The 21315-nt window shown below is 39.5% G+C and overlaps 3 long non-coding RNA genes across 4 annotated transcripts in view; all 3 read right to left on the bottom strand.

Annotated features, from left to right (window-relative positions):
- Positions 1 to 1082: 1082 nt before the first annotated feature.
- LOC128872337 (uncharacterized) overlaps positions 1083 to 21315 on the bottom strand; it is a 52559-nt gene continuing 32326 nt past the window's right edge. The window contains exons 2-5 of the long non-coding RNA XR_008456141.1: positions 5994 to 6209; positions 1498 to 1699; positions 1366 to 1413; positions 1083 to 1245 (exon numbers count right to left, since the gene is read on the bottom strand). This is a non-coding gene — a long non-coding RNA (uncharacterized LOC128872337). The remainder of the gene's footprint in view (positions 1246 to 1365; positions 1414 to 1497; positions 1700 to 5993; positions 6210 to 21315) is intronic.
- LOC128872338 (uncharacterized) lies at positions 9213 to 10296 on the bottom strand. The gene is made up of 4 exons (XR_008456142.1): positions 10282 to 10296; positions 9628 to 10215; positions 9496 to 9543; positions 9213 to 9375 (listed from the first exon to the last, which is right to left on the bottom strand). It is a non-coding gene; the product is annotated as an uncharacterized LOC128872338 (long non-coding RNA).
- On the bottom strand, positions 11787 to 17982 carry LOC128872339 (uncharacterized). 2 transcript variants are annotated; one of them, XR_008456144.1, is made up of 3 exons: positions 17879 to 17982; positions 13848 to 13992; positions 11787 to 13747 (listed from the first exon to the last, which is right to left on the bottom strand). It is a non-coding gene; the product is annotated as an uncharacterized LOC128872339 (long non-coding RNA). The 2 variants fall into 2 exon arrangements; XR_008456143.1 differs by having other exon boundaries at positions 13852 to 13992.

Genomic DNA, 21315 nt, shown 5'->3' with positions numbered 1-21315 from the left:
AAACAGAAATAACGTAACAAACCACAAAGTTTAATAATATCTCCGCGTTCGCTAATTAATGCTATAGTAAACGGAAAGTCCATTGTTGCTTCTTTTTACGGACTATATTGCCCACTTTATTCATAATGTTAAATATCATGGAATTCTCGAGTAGCGTGCCGATTGTTTCCACCGCGAATAACGCCAATTACGATTTCAAATTATATATGTATATTATAATTAAATTGCTAGAATAATAGAATCGCGGGATTAGTCATGTCGATTAGCGGATGAAGAAGGAATGGAAATCATAATTTTCATAACGTTCTGATTGCTTTCACGACGAAAATTCTCGATGTATCGCGAACCGCACGCAGCATCACTTTTGACTAATATCGAGCAGCGCATCGGACCTGACGCGTTTAGTATGGAACTCGATCATTCATGTGCAGTTCAACCTGAGTGTCCCAATTTCCTCCGCACGATTACCTCAATATAGTAGCCGCATTCCCATCACGATACCTCGTGCGGTTAACACGATAGGACTATGTTGACCTAATGTCATTTCTCCTGTGAAGCTTACGGTTGGTAAACCGGGCAAAATACAAATGCAAAATACTGTAGAGAATCAAAACCCGACCACAATGAAATCAGACGAACGATGAATTGACACTCGCTGTTGGTTTGGACAGGGTTTCAATTTTCTATTTTTTACTACTACGCAGCTTTTTCAAAATATAAATTGAATATATTAAATACAGGTTCGGTTCATTTTTCCTCGACAATGGAGTGATTATTTCATTTCATTGAAATTTCATCGTTTGAATGTATATATTGCGAGCAAATCTCCTGTACACAATCTCGAGTACATGCATGTAAGTAACCGCGTTAATAAATCTTCGCTTATAATAATAATGTTACGCCATTAGACCGAATTATAATTCCACCTGGCCATTGAACTAGAACAGAAACTAAGGTTCGTATGGTTCGAGAAGCGGAGTTATTTCGGTCGCTGATAATGACAAATATAGTTAAGGTAAGGAAAGGAATACTCCAAGAATTTTCCCCAAAATTGTGGGAAAGGTTATTCACATCTCTGGAAATGAAGAGTAACAGTAATTTATTCATAATGCAGAATGTTTTATTGTTTGCTAACTTTCATTAATATAGGAATAAACCTCCATAACCCAAGTTTATAATCCGATTTCCATTAGGTATCGCACACGGTTGCCAATTTCAGATCAAATGCCCCTATTTACACAAGCCCTAAAAATCAAATGCATTAGCACAACGTATATCTCTCTATAGCAACTAGACAGTAATAAAATTTCGATACAGTAAGATTAATTTAACAGTCGATAACAATGAATAGTTTCCTTATCATACCTGACATGCAAACGGCGCCATGGGATGGTCGCACGAAAACGGGCATTTCTAAATATAAAAATTTTTAAATAAGTTAAAGTGTTGCGGATAGCATGTGACGTAATACAAATGGATTTTAAGAATTTCACTTACCAAGTGACCTGCTTCAGCAGGTGCCACGAAAAATCCTGACATTACAATTACTGAAGCCAAGAGAAGGAGGAGACTGCTTGTTGAAGACATTTTTTTCGAGCTTCTTGGCGTTTCTAGTACCAATATGTATACCAACTTAAAAGTCGGTTTCCTTATATACAGTCACTGTATGTAGTTTAGGTATGTCCAGGGAAATATGCGTCTACATAAAACTATAATGTGCATTTTATGCGAAAATTTATGTCGGGGAATCAACTTTTCGTGGCCAAGGTATCGTAACACTATCGGTTCATAAAATCGTATCTATAGTACAACTATATTATTACAAATAATAAAATATCGAATATAAGGTAGAAGAACACTTTTCTCACGATTTCGTATAGGACTTCTTGAGCTGCCGATTATTATAATTTTGGAAAAGTCAAGAAATTTATAAAATTTAGAAATCAGACGAACGATGAATTCACAGTCGCTGTTTGTCCTGACATGCTTTGAATTTTCTATTTTATGCTACTACGCAGCTTTTTAAAATACTAATTGAATATATTAAATATAGTTTCGGTTCATTTTGCCTCGACAATGGAGTGAATGTTTCATTTCATTGATATAAATAAATAAAAATATTTCATTTTACTACTGGAATTAAGAAGATACGAAGAAATGACAAGAATGATCTAAGTTGACGAAACAATATAAGCTTCGCGCGAATGTGGAAATAGCCGCACACTGTAAGCCATAAACTCTGATGTAATTCCACATGTACAGCTACGTGCTATTGCGAGGTTATACGTATACCCTGTGGGTCACGGTACAGTCGCAAGATAGCGTCATGGTACTAACGACGCAGGCGTACGGTGTTATCTTAACAACAACATAAACGAAGGGAATATTTATCAGTCAAAGCATGTCTGATAAAGAAGCAAAAAAGACGCTCGTGCGTTGGAGGAAGGTAATGCAAAAATTATGAAGGGAAGGTTGCTGCATAATGCAAATTGTTAAAGATGGAGGCGGATAGCATGGTCGTAGATCTCGAGTTGGAATGCTTGGAGATCATAGATCAGTGATACTAGAGTAATTAATGTCAGTTATCAGATGATGAGTTGAATGGTCTCATTTTAAACACAGGACACTAACCCTTAGTTGTAAGGCTAGGAATTAAAGTATAATACATATGACGTCGTCGATACTGAAGCAGATTTGCTTGGATCTCATGATTCCAAACTGCATCCACGCAGGTTCCATAACCCTACACTGTGCCCAGTCGGGTTCTATGAACTCTGCTCTACATCTAGTCGCGTTCCACGACTTCAGAGTCCAAAACATCGTGATGATCGAATTCTGGTCACGTCACCACGTAACGTGGCTTCTAATCTCAGAATAGTGCACGCCTAGTCGCCTGATCTTTGCTCGGTCCAATTCAGTACCAATAATGACGACATTTTTATAACACTTAAACAAAAAGTTAAAGTTGGCCCCTTGCGTGTCAACTGTGTATTATCAGGTAAACACATCGGAAGGTGAGCGCAGTCAGTAACCAATCGACTAGGAAGGAATACACAACCGTTTTACAGAGTTTAAAAACAGAGCAATATAGGAGCACGTGACTGCAAACTTTTAATTTTTATAGTTGTCAAGTTGTTTTTCATTTCTGTGGCTCCAAACACATTATTTTTGTTCTATTTTATTTAATTTCAATAATGTAACCTTTTTTTCAGTAAAAATAGTAATATCTAAATAAATTCTTGAATTCTCTCCAGGAGCTTTCCTCCAATTTTCCAGCATACTTGATCAGTTTTGTTGGCAGCTGCTTGCAATGTTTCCTTGTCTAACACATTCTCTCTTCAGTTCCGACAGCACGCGTGTTTATTCAAATTGTTGAGGTAACTTACACGTGAGTTGCGATACTCGCGCAATGTGTAGCCGTGGGAGTTATAGGCAGCATGTTTGGATAATCATGCGGGCAAATTGGGAAATTCAGATTGCTCCGCTTGCAAATTATTGACTCACGCAATATTCATGCTTTAGTCCTACCCAGAGGTCCAGGAATGATCGATTGCCCGATCGATCAAGGAAATATTATCAAGCATGTCTGCGTGAGAATTTATCGTGGACGTTGGTAGCACGACTGAATTAGGTAACCGTCCCTTCGCACTATCTCATAAATTGTTGCACATACGAATTCAATATCGTATCAATCATTCCCTCTCAAATATCATTTTTCACGAGTGTATCAAATAAATATTTTCAACCATCTGTCAAATCCTGTGATTTATATATAAAAATCAATAGGGTCACTGCAATTGTGCATTTACAAATTGGATCAAAGCTCTCGTCATTTCTTCTAGTGTTTCCACGACGAATACTACCATACTCGTGGTCGTATCTTGGAATCGCAGATTCTCGACTTAAGCTCTTTCACACAAACGTCGTAGACGCGCACTGTTCACTTCATCCTTATCTTGTCAACTGGCTTCCAAGCTAATCCCAATTTACTACCCTGTTCCGTATTGGAAACTGAATATATCGCGGTACGTATGGCGAATAATTTCTTGGATAGTCTGCATATGGTATGCGCGAGTTTGAAGCAATGAAGCACGGTGGTATGGTACCAAAGTGGCTAACTGCGCGATAATATATCCTGTATACGCATTTCCGTGCAATCTGCGCGAGGAACTCCCTTAACAGCACGTAAGCGGAAGTAGGTAACGGAATGCTTCTTGCGATGGTCGTCGAAACACGGTGAGCTTTCTAATTAAACCATCGTGCAGTTTACAGCTTGGTCTGCGGCGCCAGGACCTCTCGTTTCCTCAGGAAGTGTGGTGTCTTCATAGGATTTTCACAACGAAATAAAATACACAAAAGTCTGCCGCCATGACACGTGTGTGGTAACACTTGTGCGCCGTCTTAGAATGCGCGAAGCGCAGCCATGGCCACGTAACTTTTCTATTATTCTCCGCAGACGAATCCCGCTCACCAAGTTTTTAAACGAGCTGCCAGCGATAAACCAGCGATAACATTACCCAACCTGGTTATTTGCTTTTTCTTCTCCGCCTCGTCCTTCGTCGATGTCCTGGGATTCTAATGAAAATTCCACGCCGAAACGAAATGAGCCGAGACTTTGATGTTACACGCCGACGGAGATCGCTGCGATGACGGAATTGATTTATACCCAGACAGATTTTTCGAGCCGGGCTGTGATCTATAATGAAAGCAGCCCTGCGAGTTAACGTTGCATACCTGCTGGCTATGAAGCTTAAACATTTCCGAGCTGCTCTATTTCTAAGTTGTTGGGAATGCAATTTATGTACATAGGTTATAATTCCCAAATAAAGATTTGTACTTTCACTTAGGAAAAATATTTTTCGCAGGTTTTCCTACACTCCGATTTAAAAATAAACCATTGTATAAGGTCGGCCCATTAGTTCGTGCTGCAGACTGTGTCGATATTTAACACGAAATCTACGGACGTTCATTTGTACTGTTGACTCAAGCTCAAGAGTCAATACTTCTAATAAATAATCTTGAGAGAGTGATTTCCATTATCATTCCTTTTCATAACTCACTGTTCTAAAATTGCAGGTCTAAAACGAGTTTAACTCGTCTCTTCCAGAGTTTCCGACTCGTGCATTCGCGAGCTTCTAAACAAGTTGTCCGCAATAAACGAGCAGTAAAATTTCCGGGCGTCCCTCTTCTTGCCTTCGGTCCGATCCCCAGCAGCGAACTCCGAGTAAACGCTACGCTCTGCATATGAAATGCATTCGTGAAGAATCTCACGTCCCAAGCGGAGGCCAGACACTTTGCACGTAGCCGGGCGATACGTTTCGAGGCGCAACCCTCGATATACTTTACAACGGGGCGACTGTACAAGGCGGTTATCAATACGCGGAAAATATTGATACTTCCCTTGGTATTCCACGACGTGGAACGGTTACCGAGAGAATATTGGCACGTACCAGGGCAAGATCTAACGCGGAACACGCTTTGAGGCGGGCTGCGCGAAAGAGAAACGTCATTGTGGTGTGCGGGAACTCGCTTTGTCGATGTAAAAAGGAATTTGCGTACGTTGCACGATTCTTTTTTTCTCGAACGTGTACACGAGCGAGAGAGATAACGGTCTCTGCGGCGTACCGACCTTTTCCAAGGCGAGAAACGCGTCGAGTTCGTTTTCGAATTCCCAACTTTTCTTTATTGACCCTCGATCAGCCTTCGTGCGGAAATTTTCGCGTTTGCGTCGACCATCGGAATTTAAGAGTGCGAGGATGACGGTGAAATTCGTTTCGCGAAAGAAATTTTACACCCTTGACGACGAACAGTTGGCGTTAATTTGCATAACAGACAAAAATGAGAATAAACTACCATTTGATAAACAGCAAAATGAATAAAATAAATAGTTTACGACAGGCCATTGAAGCGAAATCACTTTTGCGTTTTGCGAGTGACATGTCACGTGTCAGGAAGTACTTTGCCCATGATTCAAGCTATGGATATTTTCTTACGTGTTCGTTGTCTTAACCGAGGTTGTGCATGAATTCAACATGAAGCACGGTTGGTGCCGCGTGCGCTTCACGAGACTGTTTCGTCTATTTGCCAAGTTTGTAAGGTAAATTTATGTTGAACACCTTTCGCGCGCTCGTTCCCTCGATAGTTCCCCTTCCGTGGATAAACAGAAGTACGGAAGTATACAAGCGACACCCGCAGGGGCTGACGATCGCCTGAAAATTGCGATAAGTAAAAATACAGAATAATATATTTTTATTATAGATTTAAACAAATTAATTCTAAAAGTGAGGCGATAATGAAAATAAATCTGGATAGGATTAGCGTGTTTGGAGAGGTTAAAAAATTAAATACTACGACACAAGTGAAATTACCTAATCTTCAACAGTCTCGAAACAAACTTTTAACTTCATAGAAATTTTCACGAATTTTGGTATGATAGCGAACGTGTTAACCGAACTGTAATAACGTGCCCTTTTCATCTTCTGTTTGCGCTCCTCTCTGAACTCGTTTCTGCACAACGAAACACATTAAATTCGCGTCTAAGTTCGCCCATCGACGCAATAAAATTTCTACTTCCAATTATTGCTTTTTCAAAGTCTCTAGGGACTGGTCTAGAAGCTGGTGTTCCTCCCTCGGCGAATCGAACAGAAGGAAATATGATCTTACGGATATTACAGGCCACAAAACGCACACCACGAGATACGTATCGCGCGGAATTGCTTGGCACAAGTTCTCTACCCGCGAAGAGATCCCTGCGGTATCCTTGGAAGTAAGACCGTAAAGAATTCGCATCATATTTAAATGGGTCAGCGTTGACAGTCGCGATATTGTCGGCGCCGATGTGTCGCTGTTTGCTGGAGAGTGATGGACACGCGTGGTGAACGGTCCGACGGTTTTCAGACCCTGATAAATATCTGCTTCCGTGCATTCCTCTAAAATAATATCCTTGGATGGAATATTCTTCAATTGTTTTTTCAAATTTTGCTACTGGGTGTAAGAGGCAGTGGAAGTTCGAAGCTGCTATTGTTTGAATTGTAGTTATTGTTATTGTTGCAGAATTGTAGTTATAATTGTTACAAACTTAATTGGTTCTCAGACTTTGGAAGGTAGAATAGAGAAAGTTTAATGGATATATGGGTTATCAAAAAATTCAAGGTTCAATTGGGGACAGGGAGTTTATAGTGTAGAAATGAGTCAATTATGTGTAATAAACATTTTTCATATTCGATTTGGTTTTCATGATAACCAGCTTTGAGCGAGTATGTGGTTTAAGTAGAATTCATTTAGCTGGGCTGACGTGTCTGGCTATTAATGGGTATTTCTACTTGCTGTGGTGCTGGGGCATCGACCGTGATATAGTGACATCTGTTTTCTATTTGCGTTATTATCTCTTTTAGATAGATAGAACTAAAGAATCTTTTCGTTCATTTATTAAACTATATTTAGGGGGAATACAAAATCCACGATTTCAATTTGAGCTTCCATAATAACGTCGTACCGCGTCAAAGTTTCAGAAATATTAACGATTAAAAAGCGCAATGCCACCACCGTTCGTGACAAAATTGTCACACTTTATACTCTCTCCTTCACCTCGTGTTTCGCGTCCAATCGATCAAATTGCATATGGAGTTCCGTCGTCGCTGTACTTTTAGCTGAATATCCATGTTAAGGCTAGTGCCGCGCAGTTTTCCGATAATATCGTTCACCCCAGAATTGTTTAACAATTTTGATCGCTCGGTCCCGGTGGGCAGCTATTTTGAAATCTATAGGGCAGTGGTAGTCAACCTTGGAATATGCAAGAACTATCATATATCTCAGAGTCTTCCAAAAGATATTAGATGCTTTCTTAGCGTTCAATTGTCACGGATTCTAAGCTCATATTGACTTCGAAGATGTAGCTCGATTCGTGATCGCAAACCAATTTAAGATTTGAACATCGGGTCACCTTTACCTCAACGACAATCATTTTATCGACACTTCGAGTTCCAAAGGAATTAAAGCTAAACAAATATTATTGCTGGTTGATTTACCGCGTCAAATCTAGTGGTGACCGAGAATCATCTCTCGTACGCAAAGGATTAATTCCATGCAAATAACAATTTTGAAAAATAATGTCTACAATAATTGGCCAATCCTTTCTCGTGGGTACAATCTGATTTCAGGTTATAACAGAGCTGCGGAACATTGAACGCAGGAAGAAAGGGGAGCCACTCGAAGGAGCGTACAAGCAACGCTAGACTGCGGTACAGAAATTACTATTAAGGTCACGGATTCGGTCGTGCTAGTCGCGCGACTAATCAATTCTGAGGCCACTCGAACCGATAGTTTCGAAGTTGGATTTATGGACGGCGTCTGAATTTGAGGCGAACAATTGCATTATATAATTCCGTCGCGGAACAATCGTGGCGAACGGAATCGATACGGGAGCGCGTCCTAACGTTATTAATCGGAAACAATATATACGGTTATACTTTTTATTTTCACCCAGACTCGATCGCCCTTTTATTTGCGCAGCGGTTCGAGTCCGGCGACCGCAAATTTCTATTCATTTTAACCCCTTCGTGGTCGCTGTATCGTTTCCAATATACGGCAGTTTTAGGCGATTTATCTCGTATTTGCGAAAATGTACAAGATATATAAAGGTTCTGGAAACATCTAAGGGTAATATTGAAACAAATGAAATATTTTAATAGAAAATTTAATAAGAATAAAGGAAAGGACAAATCATCTCCCAATTGTCAGTAAATGCAGCCAAATAATTTAGTCTTTGCCACAACTAGGCTTTATTATGAGCAAATAATTCATTGGTATTAACTCACGAAGCCAAATAAATATCCATTACTGCTTTCATCGGCGAGATGAAGCTGCGGTTGCTGCACCACGCGCCCAGGTTAGAATTTCATCGATATCTAAATCGCATTTACGCCGTTCGAATGTATACATATACTGCGAGCGAATCTCCTGTACACGATCTCGAGTGCATGCATGTAAGTAACCGCGTTGGTAAATCTTCGCTTTCGATAACAGCGTTACGCCATTAGACCGAATTACCATTCCACCTGGTCGTTGGACGGGAACGGAAACGAAGATTCGTATGGTTCGAGAAGCGGAGTTATTTCGGTCGCTGATAATGACAAATATAGTTAAGGTAAGGAAAGGAATACTCCAAGAATTTTCCCCAAAATTGTGGGAAAGGTTATTCACATCTCTGGAAATGAAGAGTAACAGTAATTTATTCATAATGCAGAATGTTTTATTGTTTGCTAACTTTCATTAATATAGGAATAAACCTCCATAACCCAAGTTTATAATCCGATTTCCATTAGGTATCGCACACGGTTGCCAATTTCAGATCAAATGCCCCTATGTACATATTCTCTAAAAATCAAATGCATTAGCACAACGTATATCTCTCTATAGCAACTAGACAGTAATAAAATTTCGATACAGTAAGATTAATTTAACAGTCGATAACAATGAATAGTTTCCTTATCATACCTGACATATATACTTCGCCATGAGATGGTCGCACGGTATCGAGCATTTCTAAATATAAAAATTTTTAAATAAGTTAAAGTGTTGCGGATAGCATGTGATGTAATACAAATGGATTTTAAGAATTTCACTTACCAAGTGACGTGCTTCAGCAGGTGCCACGAAAAATCCTGACATTACAATTACTGAAGCCAAGAGAAGGAGGAGACTGCTTGTTGAAGACATTTTTTTCGAGCTTCTTGGCGTTTCTAGTACCAATATGTATACCAACTTAAAAGTCGGTTTCCTTATATACAGTCACTGTATGTAGTTTAGGTATGTCCAGGGAAATATGCGTCTACATAAAACTATAATGTGCATTTTATGCGAAAATTTATGTCGGGGAATCAACTTTTCGTGGCCAAGGTATCGTAACACTATCGGTTCATAAAATCGTATCTATAGTACAACTATATTATTACAAATAATAAAATATCGAATATAAGGTAGAAGAACACTTTTCTCACGATTTCGTATAGGACTTCTTGAGCTGCCGATTATTATAATTTTAGATAACTGGAACAATCCCCCAAAATTCTCGGCTGCTGAGTATTATAATTTTGAAAAACTGGAAGAATCCGCAAAAATACTCGACTCCATCATGAGAATACTGATAAACGTCACATGTCAATATCAGTTCAAACTTCTGTCTATTAATAAAATTTCATCTCCTTCTTCGATATCCTGAATAGAAATTGAGCAATTATTACTAATTGTCGCTGAGTAGTAGCACGATTTCACATCACTCACAGTCCCACTACCACCGATTCATCATCGTTGAAATCGAAATAACATTTTGATTCTCTACACTTCTACGTGTCGCGAAGAGAAAAAGAATCGATCAAGAGGCTGGATTAGTATTCCCAACCGATTCATCCACCTCATCGACAGACTCCGCGCTCCTGCGAGTTTAATACGCGGAAATGGCTGGCAGCATCCGGGAAAAAACGTGGCGCTTGAAGATTCAGGATTCTGCATTGTTTGTTCAGGTTTGCGAGTGTCCGTTGTTTAAAATCGCTAAAACTGCGATTGGCGGATGGTATCGCGAATAGGGGTCGAATCGATATAATCGGGCTGGCATACGCGACTCCCTTGCGGGTCATCGGGTCAACGATCGTCTCAGTTTGGTTCTCTTTATTCTGGATGAGGCCAATCGCGTAGGACACGACGCAAGTTTTATCTAAGGCGCGCTTTATTATGCAGAAGGATGCTCGACTACGACAAACTTAGCGACGGCTGACTGCATTACGGTTATAGATGGATATTGGGCGATGGTCGTTCGATTAGAGGAAGAAGGAATCGATACTGAAGCGAGAGGAGATGACTGTTATTTGTCTCACTTTCCATGATAAGCGATATTTCATGTTTTTGCAGAAATGGTCTGATTTTCTCCAACGATTCCAGATCACATCCTGGAAATTCACACAAGTATAATATCACGACCAGAGTAAACTTTATTAGTGGTTTCACAGGATAAATTTATGGAATCGTAAAATTTATAAAAGTGTATTTCTTGAATGTTTCCATTCAAATGTCACGAAAAATCAAATAATCATATGTTACATGTATTAAGATAATACAATTAAAATTAAAACATTAAAATAAAAAAAAAAGATGATAAGAGAGTAACATTAGTGAATTTTCACTGAAATAATAGAATTTCTAATATCATCAACACGGCCAGTAAACATGTTTTTCAGAAAGAAACGCTTTTCACTTTCCTCTGGCGTGGTGTATAAATTTAAATTCGATCATTTTCTCTGCCAGCGTGGGAGGGAAGCTGGCACCGTTTCGCGAACACTCCTTTAAACTCGGTTAACTATTAACAAGTTGTTAGCCGATCGTTAAAGCGTAAACAAACTGAAAGAACGACAGGCATTCCTCGGAAACAGCTGCGAGCAGCGCCGCTGTAATGGTAATGTAACTGTTCCGGAAAAACCGTTTCCCCGAACGATCTTATTATTCGAGAAAATTGGCGTCTCGACGCGGCGCGCCGCGCGCCGTGCCGTTAATCCAGCAGGTGTAAAAGCACGCGGCGCGTAAACGACGTCGTTTCTCATCCGCTCGTGATGCGGCGGCAGACTCGTTCCCAACACAATCTACCAATCAGGAAATACTCCGGCATCGATGCGTTGTACATCATCTTCCCTGCACCTTGAATTTACGCGTAGTCAGGTACGTTGCACGCGGTCGAGCGTGCACGAAGAGCCACGTAATAAGGTTCAAAAGTTGTCGGCCCAACCATAAAAGTCCTCTTACAGCATGGATGCCGCAACACATCGTTGACCTTAGAATGAGTAAGCCTGGATCATGGGATACTCAACTTTAGAACGATATGGCGCATAATGACGTAACTGTTTATTTTAGAAACGACGTAATGGATCTGTGATGAAGGGAACAGTAATTTCTAACGCTTCGAAGAAGAAAGTACTTGTTTCTAATTAAAATTATACGACTTCGTTGTATTTACACCCCTATTTGCGACACTCACAGTACGAAATTCATACTTACGGTTTCGCGCATACACGCCTTTCGTTATTTTATAGATTCGATACAACGGTACACCCTCGCTCCATCTAACTCGAAGCGTTACGACGCGTGTTCGTATCACAATCTGTAGCGCCTCATAAAATTAACGACGGTTTCTCGGGCGATTTAAGGAGGAATGGCGCGATTTTTAGAACCACGTTTAAAGCTTCGCGTTTTACACGACCGCCTTGCTCGAAGCTTTCATTTTATTCCAAACAACGCTGCTGATGTGTGAAATTGGATCTTTGTATGAGGTAGCAATGTGCGTCAACAAAGTAGCCATATAAACGTTATTTTATATGACATTTTTGACGCTAAAAATTTCAATGAAAAATCCAGATCGCTGCTAAAATTGAAACTGGAAACTGGAAACAAACAATATCCATTGAAAAAAAAGAAAAGATTAAATTTGCCATCCAAAGAGGAAACATCTTGCTATTCCAATACTGGAAACAGCAATCAATTAAGATTGCGGACTCGTCCGTTATTTATTAGCTAACGCAACGGTCCAGAATCATTCATCCCGTCTGCTGCATTTCCTTTCAGGTCATACCTGGTACCCATCACGTAGATTTATTCCTCGTCCGTCTCGAGACGCAACAATACGCATTCGCGCGCCGTTTTTCCCGCATCATCGCGCACGTACAGCAACGCATTCGCGTTCCTCTGAAGAGGGTCCAGCGATGATTTCAATTTATCTTTCCTCTCCGCGTCTTGCGTAATTGCGCAACGAATTCTGCGCATTTATTCTGCGTTTTGTGAAAGACGAGCTGACGATGTAGGTGAACGACCGATCAAACGATGATCTAATCCTTGGAGAATTTCTGGAGTCTCGATTCTACACTATTTATTATTTCAGTATGTTATATACATTTCTTTCAACAAAAAGGTCTCTTATATTGTACATTCTCAAATTGTGGGTCGCTCGAATGTAACAAATGTGGCAGCATGACAGGAGTAAAGTAGTGTAAATTTGAACAAAATCAGTTATGTAGAAGCTGTCACTATTTATTAAATTATCAGGTATTCAATAAAACTAACTGTTATCGAATTTGCTAGAATTCCAAATCCACGCGAACGCGTGAACTCGCGTGCACACGGCTCGAATCAATCAGGGACACGGGGCAAAAGCTCTTTTCCTCGATAGCCGCATTCCACGGGATAAAAACCAGCTCTCCTCTTGGCCGCTATTTCACGTTGAACCCGTTTTTCTTATTACCACTCGCTGCTACGTTCTTAATGAAAGCCGTTTTTCTCGGCGCCTCTCGTTGCTGCATTCTTACCGCGCGCTTTCGAGCACGCACGCCGGTTTGACGAGCGTTTTATCAGCCATTATTGGCCGATCTCTTTCCTCGTTACGGGCTACTGATCCCTTGATGAATGCTGAAGAATTAGTACCCGAAGATTTACTGCCAGCTTGTTTACCCGCATGGTATTCAATTTTAATCACCGCGTATCTGCAAATCTCATAATGGGCGTCGCTGTATCCGTGGAAGATTTTTCCCTGAATATTGATTTTTAGTACGAGCTGCTTTTACTTGAAAATAATAATCTCAATATGTGAATCGTGAACAAATTTTGGTTGCTTTCGTCTTTGAAGTGATCTTACGAGATCGATTTCATGTTGAATGGACAGTGTTCGACAATAACTTTCTTGGTTATTTGGTGGAAAACGAGTTTGTGTATTCTAAAAAATCAGGAAACTATATTTATTTAATCTATGTCTCTGAAGATGGGAATTAAGTGATAAGAGCAATCTGTCAAGAATTTTGTTATTCATTACTGACCAACCTCTTTCCTCGTTACAATCCGCTGATTCTTTGATGAATACTGAACAATTAGTAACTGCCAATTTGCACTCTTCTCAGGATTTTCTTAGTTGATAGGGTGAACAGTCATATATACGAGAGACCATCTCGTAAATGATGCATTCTGTAAGAGATTTGTATCGTTATTGATAGATTCTGGTATATGCAAGTAAGTGTCACTCAATCTGATTTCACTTCAGAGCCATTTAGCTATTACTTCGCCCCTGCAGAGTTTACAATAACGCCTGATTAGAAAATCTAACGCTACCAATTTGTGCTCTCTAGTGTCCCTCTGTGTTTGCTCTGCCAACACAAGTTCGAGTAATCTCAACAAATTTGTTAGTCGATCGATCGTCCAGTAGAGCCCCTACAACTGTTAATTCCTTAGGGAAATATTATTCTTCCAAGTTTGTGGGTAACGGCGCCAAAGATTCCACGCATGTTAGACGCGGCAGCTCGTTACCGTTGACAGTTAGTCTTTAAATTGATCGACTAATGCGAAGTCACTTTAGACTTATTGAATTTGTTGCAAACTGTTAAGCTTTCACAGTAAACCTAACTGTAAATCTTGGTTTCTTTGTTATGATTAAGAGAACGAATGCAATAGGCATTTAATCGACAAATCCGATTGGATCGTGCACAGTCGGAGAAGATTCCAATATCGACAATAACCGATCGCATAACCCCGAGCACTGACCAATCTCCATCGAGAAAAACGAGAAATGTCGAAAAGTTGGTCGTGAACATCACCAATACGGTGGCAGAGTTTCGACTGTAAATTGCAAACTTTGTGTTTGCCAATTCGATCGGCGCGAATATTACTCGCAGGAGCCGTTTGACCAAACCATCCGCCAGGAAATCAAAAGCAACAACTTTCTGCCAAATGACACTGTGGGGGCTGAAAAATGAGAAAACGGACGAGGGATGGAAATGCAGGGAGGGTCAGTGCGGAGTTTTGTCCTGATTTTGCTAGGTACCTTCATGTTCACTGTACAGTCATACCTGTTTTTGTGTGGTAGATAGTGACCGCATACAAAAAAAATGCGCACAAAAGAAATATTTAGAAACTTCATAAGTAGCTATAACAAAAAATTGTTCGTATCATTTTGAAGGAGGGGAGTAGAAGAGATTCAACCGAGACAACAGGATCGTTCGTTCAGTTTTCAACGCGGTGGCTCCTGAGGGTTTGTAAATAATCGATTGCGAAAAGAACGCCGACCCAGCTAGCCAAGCAACGGGACCGTGAAAATTCTCTGGCTGAAACGCGAGCAGAAAAATATAGCTGAACTATGCGAAGCACCGTGGTATTGGAATGCGATATATAAATGTAAATGAGTGGCGCTATCGTGGTATGTGCAATTAAGAGGTTATGAAATTCTTCCCTGTCGGAACATCCTTCTTTCGTCTCGCTCCTCGGTCCTGCTCGCTCTTGCCAGGACTCGTTTCCCTGATCCGTATTTCTCTCTGTCTCCGCTCGCTTCTTTCGAGGAAACAAACGTTTCCAAGTCTACAATTTATAGGTCCGGTTAGGGTTACCATTCTTCGAGCATAAGAAGAGAGTACCCAAGACACTGTGAAGGAAAACGATGAGCGTGGGGACCGGAGAGTACCGCTACCTTTTGGCGTGGAAAATGTAAGAAGTATGAAATGAAAAAGTTTTAATATAAAACGAAAATTTTTAAAAATTAAATAGGTCCTAATTTCTCTACCAAGAAGTGTCAATTAGTCGTCAATAATCTCTTAAAAGAGTGCAGTTAGTAATCCTGGGTTCAGTTCACGTATATGGTTAGAATGGTCGCACGAGGATTTTCGTTGGACGCGTTACAGGCGCGGTTGAAATTTGGCTGTGTCAATTTGGGCAAATGGCCCTCTCCATTCGCAGAGGGTTGGAGAGGAACGTATCATTGTTCATATTTTTTTTTAGGCTACGGTGGCTCGTTTATCGAAACCGTGATTTGTACCATTTTCGTCCCCACGTTGCTTTCTGCCACGCATGTGGGTTTGTTTAAACCCTCGACCGTTTCGTGCCTCGATTCGCTAATGTAATGGATCGCTTTATTGCTGCGTGGATGTTGCTCTGGCTTCGATAATTTGAAAGATGCCTGTGGCAACCCTGTGAAACCAGTTTCCCTAATGAATTGCAGAAAATAACTCATTCTGTATATTTAATGCTTGGCACCGGTTCGCTTCGACCCATTACGAACCAATGTCCTATCTAGAGAACGAATACTGAAACATTATTCTACTGGTATTCATAGTTATTTTCATGTCGTGTAATTTTTTAGCCATGCAGAACAGGCCTGCATGATGTATACTGTAACTTTTGTGTAGCCTTCTTAATAACAGAGTGAGAGTAGGGAAATATTATACAAAAATATTTTCTGATTTTTGTTAATAAACTTGATACCAGATTATGGTATGTATAGTGCTTTATTTTTGTGTTTATATTATTAGACACCCAATCTACATTTACAAAGCAGTTGTAAAAATTACTCTGCAACAGGAAGTATGTGTTCAAAATGCGTTCAACGATATTATTTCAGTAAAACGACTTCAGGAAAGTCTGAAAAAAGGAACTTGCTGGCTATGCACTCCAAAGTGCAGTTCAAGCGCCATGAGTACGACTTAAAAAATGCTGTGCTACTCCTTTGTATCCTCGTTTAAATGCAGACCATGAGAAACTGTATTTAAAAGAATGTGAAACTTGTTTTTTTACTAACAGTGGCCGCTAGCGAATTTCTAGGTCGCGTGTCGTACGCGTCTATTGTTTTTTGTCTACATATTTTTCATGCGCGTACATAAATACTTTGAGAGGAAAGATTGGAGGATAGCGTGGAATTCTTTATTATCTTTCCATTGTCGCGTGGGTTCTATGTATGCAAAACTCTTGAATAACAAAGCCGTTTAAAATACAATCGATGGATGACCCGCACGAAACGATTGTACGAGCAAGAATGATTACTTTAGGATTCACGAGACTTTTTTCGTAGGAGAATTAATGGCGAATAAATAGAGCTTGTACGGTCGCTAGATATATTCTGCATATAAATTGGGAAACCTTTGGCGATTGAATTTTTATGCAATCGAATAGCAGCGATCTTCGTTCGCGGATAAACACGTTTGAAAGCGTTGAAATTAAATGTCCGTGGTTCGTTTAATACCTTCGTAAATCCTAGAATCCTTCTACATTTACCGCAATCATTGAAATCTGTTTCCAAGGAAAAATTCATAATATTCGATTATTTTTTCCTTAATTTCATCCTGTGAAACAGTTGGCTAAAATGTCAAATGAAACTACTACACGCGAACAGTTCGTTTATTTTTCTTAGAGTTTTTTTGTATGTTTTTACAGTAACACGGAAATAGGACAGATTAATTAATGTGCCAACACCATTTAAACTGATACGCCCAAGATATATTATCGCTTACAACGGTATCGTTTACACGGCACAGAAACCGATACGATAGACGATCAATCTTAGCTCGCCCACGGTATACCAGGAATCATTCAAAGGGCGCACATGTAACGGAGTATTAGATGCCACAAATTCCGATATTCTGTTGGTCCGAATTATGCAATAACGGCGTCATCAGTTTATGTCGCGGGATTTTGATAGAAACGTCCTCCTCTCGTGTCAGACCAATTCCAAATTTGATTTATCTTTTTGACCTTCGTACGATTTTACCTGCAGGAATTGCTATTCATCGGTATTATCAATATTTATCAATGACTGCCAATTATATGACGCACAGATTCACCAGATTTAAATCAGACTAATTTAACAGTCGATAACAATAAATAATTTCCTTATCGTACCTCACAAAAAATCATCGCTAAAAGCGTTCTGCCTTTAAAAGGGCATTCCTGAATAGAAGAATTTTTAACCGACTTCGAAAAGGAGGAGGTTACTCAATTCGACATGTATTTATATATATATATAAGTTAAAATGTTGAGGCCAAAATGTGACCTAATAATTTATTTTAAGGATTTAATAAATAATTCACTTACATCAGCGTGTATCACGGCGAATGTTGAAATTACAATAACTGAAACTAGGATAAAGAGAAAATTTGATTAAAAACATACTTTTCGAGTATCTTCTTGGGGTGTTTTGTACCAATATGTGTATCAACTTAAAATTTGGTTCCTTTATGTAGAACGTATGTTGCTCAGTTATATCGGGGGGGGGGTATGTGATCACATAAAAATATATTGCATATTTTATGTGAAGATTCATGTTGTGGAAGAAACTCTTCGTGACTGGGTTATCGTAACACTATCGGTTTACAAAGTGCCATTCATGGTATACCTATAATAATAAACATAATAACGTCCTATCACAAGTAACATAGAACTTTCTTGTCCAATCTTTGTGCAACACTTTCTGCTGTGTATTACAATCTTGAAAATATAATTTTAATTTCAATTTTTATTTTTAATTTTATTTTTATTTTTATTTTCATTATTATAATTTTTAAAAATAAATAACGCATTTACCAAACAATTGATAAAAATGATCTTTTACGAGAGAATCCTACAATATTCTTTTAACGATTTACAAATAATAATTGGATAACTTCAAATCTCAAAAAGTATAATTAAACGCTTGTACGGCAAAACAGATTCAATCTTATTAATTTTAATTTCACTACATGTAGAACTACGCATGAGTACAAGACCTAATTCAAAATGTAATTAAACGCATGTACAATAAGTTCGTATTTTGCTGTGTTCATTTATATATTCAAGCAAGCTTCCATTGAGTGAATATGAAGTTTTCTCGGAGTCAAAAAAACAATTCACGTTATGACCAAAAGAGTGAATCCTATTCATATCCACACAACACATCATAAGCCCTGGAAGAGATTCCTAATGAACAATTTTCCAACCTAGCCCCGGTACTCCCTGATTTTTTCCCCTTTCTTGTCACAAGTCGCGCGCCATGCCTGCGAACTAGATAACGAAAAGAAAGAGTCGCAAGGGCTTGCAATTAAAGACGCGCCACTAGTGCGAGCGGTAGTGTTCGGCGCGCGGATGCTAATTACGCAAATGAATATTTATTCAATTGCTGCGTGTAACCGCAGCCAAGCCGCAGGACAAAGGGACGCGGTCCTGGACCGTCCTGCACGGATGACACGTTGCGTGTCCTCGACACGATCGTGTCTGCGTCTAGTAATGTTTATTTTCTAAGTTTCCGTCGCGATCCTAGCATATTCACGGATTTCTGTCGCGGTCAACACGCAACGCAAGTTCTAATTGCAACATTCAACTCTCGGGAAACGAAGTTACACCTGTTTTTGTCCAGACGAAGCATTCCGCGGAGATCGAACGTGCTTCGCGCAAAAATCCTACGGTATTCTGGGTTATTTACATTCAGTGGCACACAGAGTCCAACATTTTACAAAAATCATGTGATTCGTGAAATAAAATAGAAGATACATTCAAAAATCTATACAATGAGGTTGCAATTGATCTTGAAACCATAATATTTAAACCAAATGAAAAAATATTATTCTTTGAAAGCATAAGCTATTAAATACTTCAAATTTTCAAGAGACAGTATTCTCTAATTATTTCTACTTAATTTAAACAGTTTCATAGTTACAAACTTAGTATGAATTATATAAAACTTTTGAACAGAAAAGAACACAGCTCTCAAAGAATACTACCCGCAAGTGCATCTGTTTGCAAACCAGGTTGTACGCTACCGGGGCACAGTGGTCTTCAGAATCGATTTTCTCAGAAATGAAGCATCGTTAGAAAAAAAAAATTCATTACATCTCGGATGTATTATTGCATGAACCGTTATCGTGCATGTTGTATGCACCAAGAAATATGTATTTTCTCCGCGGTTGACGCACGAGCGATTTAATTCTACCGCCATGTATTTACTGAAGAATTCAACGCGGCGACAAATCAACTTCTACGCGCTTTAGAGTGAAAGCTGAAAGTCGCAGTGTCGATAATTCAGAGGCGTTCAGACAAAACGTTGAAACTGATCGCTGGAATTCCATGAAAAATAACTTTTCCTACCAGTCTCGGAAATTGTGCGGGCTTCGCCAATATTCCAATTTTGTCCCACCCTCCTGTAGTTTTAACTAGAAATTCGCACAATTCCTTAAAGTATTTCATCCGCCATAATTGAAAGACATTAGCAAATGAATCATTTCATGTAATTTTTTGAAGTATTTCATCCCCTGTAATCGAAAGTCATTAGGGCACGAATTCCGGAATTTTACCTCGACAGATGAAAATTAGAGGTAAATGTAGTCTTCCAACTACTATTGTATGATTAAATACGGAATGTTTCATAAAACGAGCGTGGAATTCCAAGAGTGAATTCAAGATATCAATTTGGAAGAGAAATGATTGTGTAATCGTTTGCCGTATTTTCTTGATGATAGTAATACGTGCTGGAAGGCTGTCGCATTTGTAACCATGATTGATATAATAAAATAACAAGAACAACGTCGTAACTAGACTAAATGGAATATTTATATTGCAATTTCAGTACTTTTGCATCGTGATATAATTCTGGAAGCTTTACTGTCGAAGTATGACGAAGCAACCCGGACTTTATTCTTTAGCAAGCGTTCCACAGAAACTTCTTTCGTGAATCCTGCGTCATCATAGCCCTTCAAACGTGAATCACGCCCTGAACAACCATCCTCCGAACCTTGCCCTGCCGTATCACGCACACCCACGCTTCGCGAACCCTTAAAAACTTGAAGTATACCCGTAAAAGTGGTGCTCCTGTTTTAAGTTAATAGCAAGTGGGCTCATATTCTAAAACTCCTTATCCCCGATCTTTGCATATACTACAAAAAAAAGTTTGCGACCTTACAGCTCCACGCTAACCGCGAAACGACTGTTATACATCCGAACGTCTTAAGCAATTTACAATTCTCGGTCGACGGACATGATTTACCGCAACATGTATCAACGTTACGTTTTAACGTAAGGCTCGTTTCAATTTTTAATTTCCGGTCCGCGACGACAACTCGACGACACGATCGATGGAACTTTCGTTTCGCGTCGGCATTGCTGCCCCTCGATGCAATATTCACTTCTTTCCAATTTCAGAGGCTTTTATGTAAGTAATAGGTATATGCAGTGTCAATTTTCCTTGAATTCGTTTATTTTTTTTCGGAATATTTTAGAATCAAAGCTCCAAGGTTGGAACTACGATAATTCCCAGATAATTGATCTCATAACTACGAGGAATATTTCTCATCGTTCCTAATCAATCGAATATTAATCTCTCTATGAATCAAATCAGTTACTACCAATTTCCTTCAAAGTAAAGCTAAATTCACGAAATGGCAGCACGTATAATCCCTCGACTTCCGGTCGCTCATGGGCGAATCTCGCACGTGGCACGTTCGAATCGTGCATTTGACAAGATTCCGGTGGCGCTGATAGTTCCCTTTCCGCTCTGTTCCTCT

The sequence above is a fragment of the Hylaeus volcanicus genome, chromosome 2 (assembly GCF_026283585.1).
Source record: "Hylaeus volcanicus isolate JK05 chromosome 2, UHH_iyHylVolc1.0_haploid, whole genome shotgun sequence".
Lineage (NCBI taxonomy): Eukaryota > Metazoa > Arthropoda > Insecta > Hymenoptera > Colletidae > Hylaeus > Hylaeus volcanicus.
The sequence above is the reverse complement of the archived record's forward strand: the minus strand, read 5'-3'. Positions and strand labels throughout refer to the sequence as shown.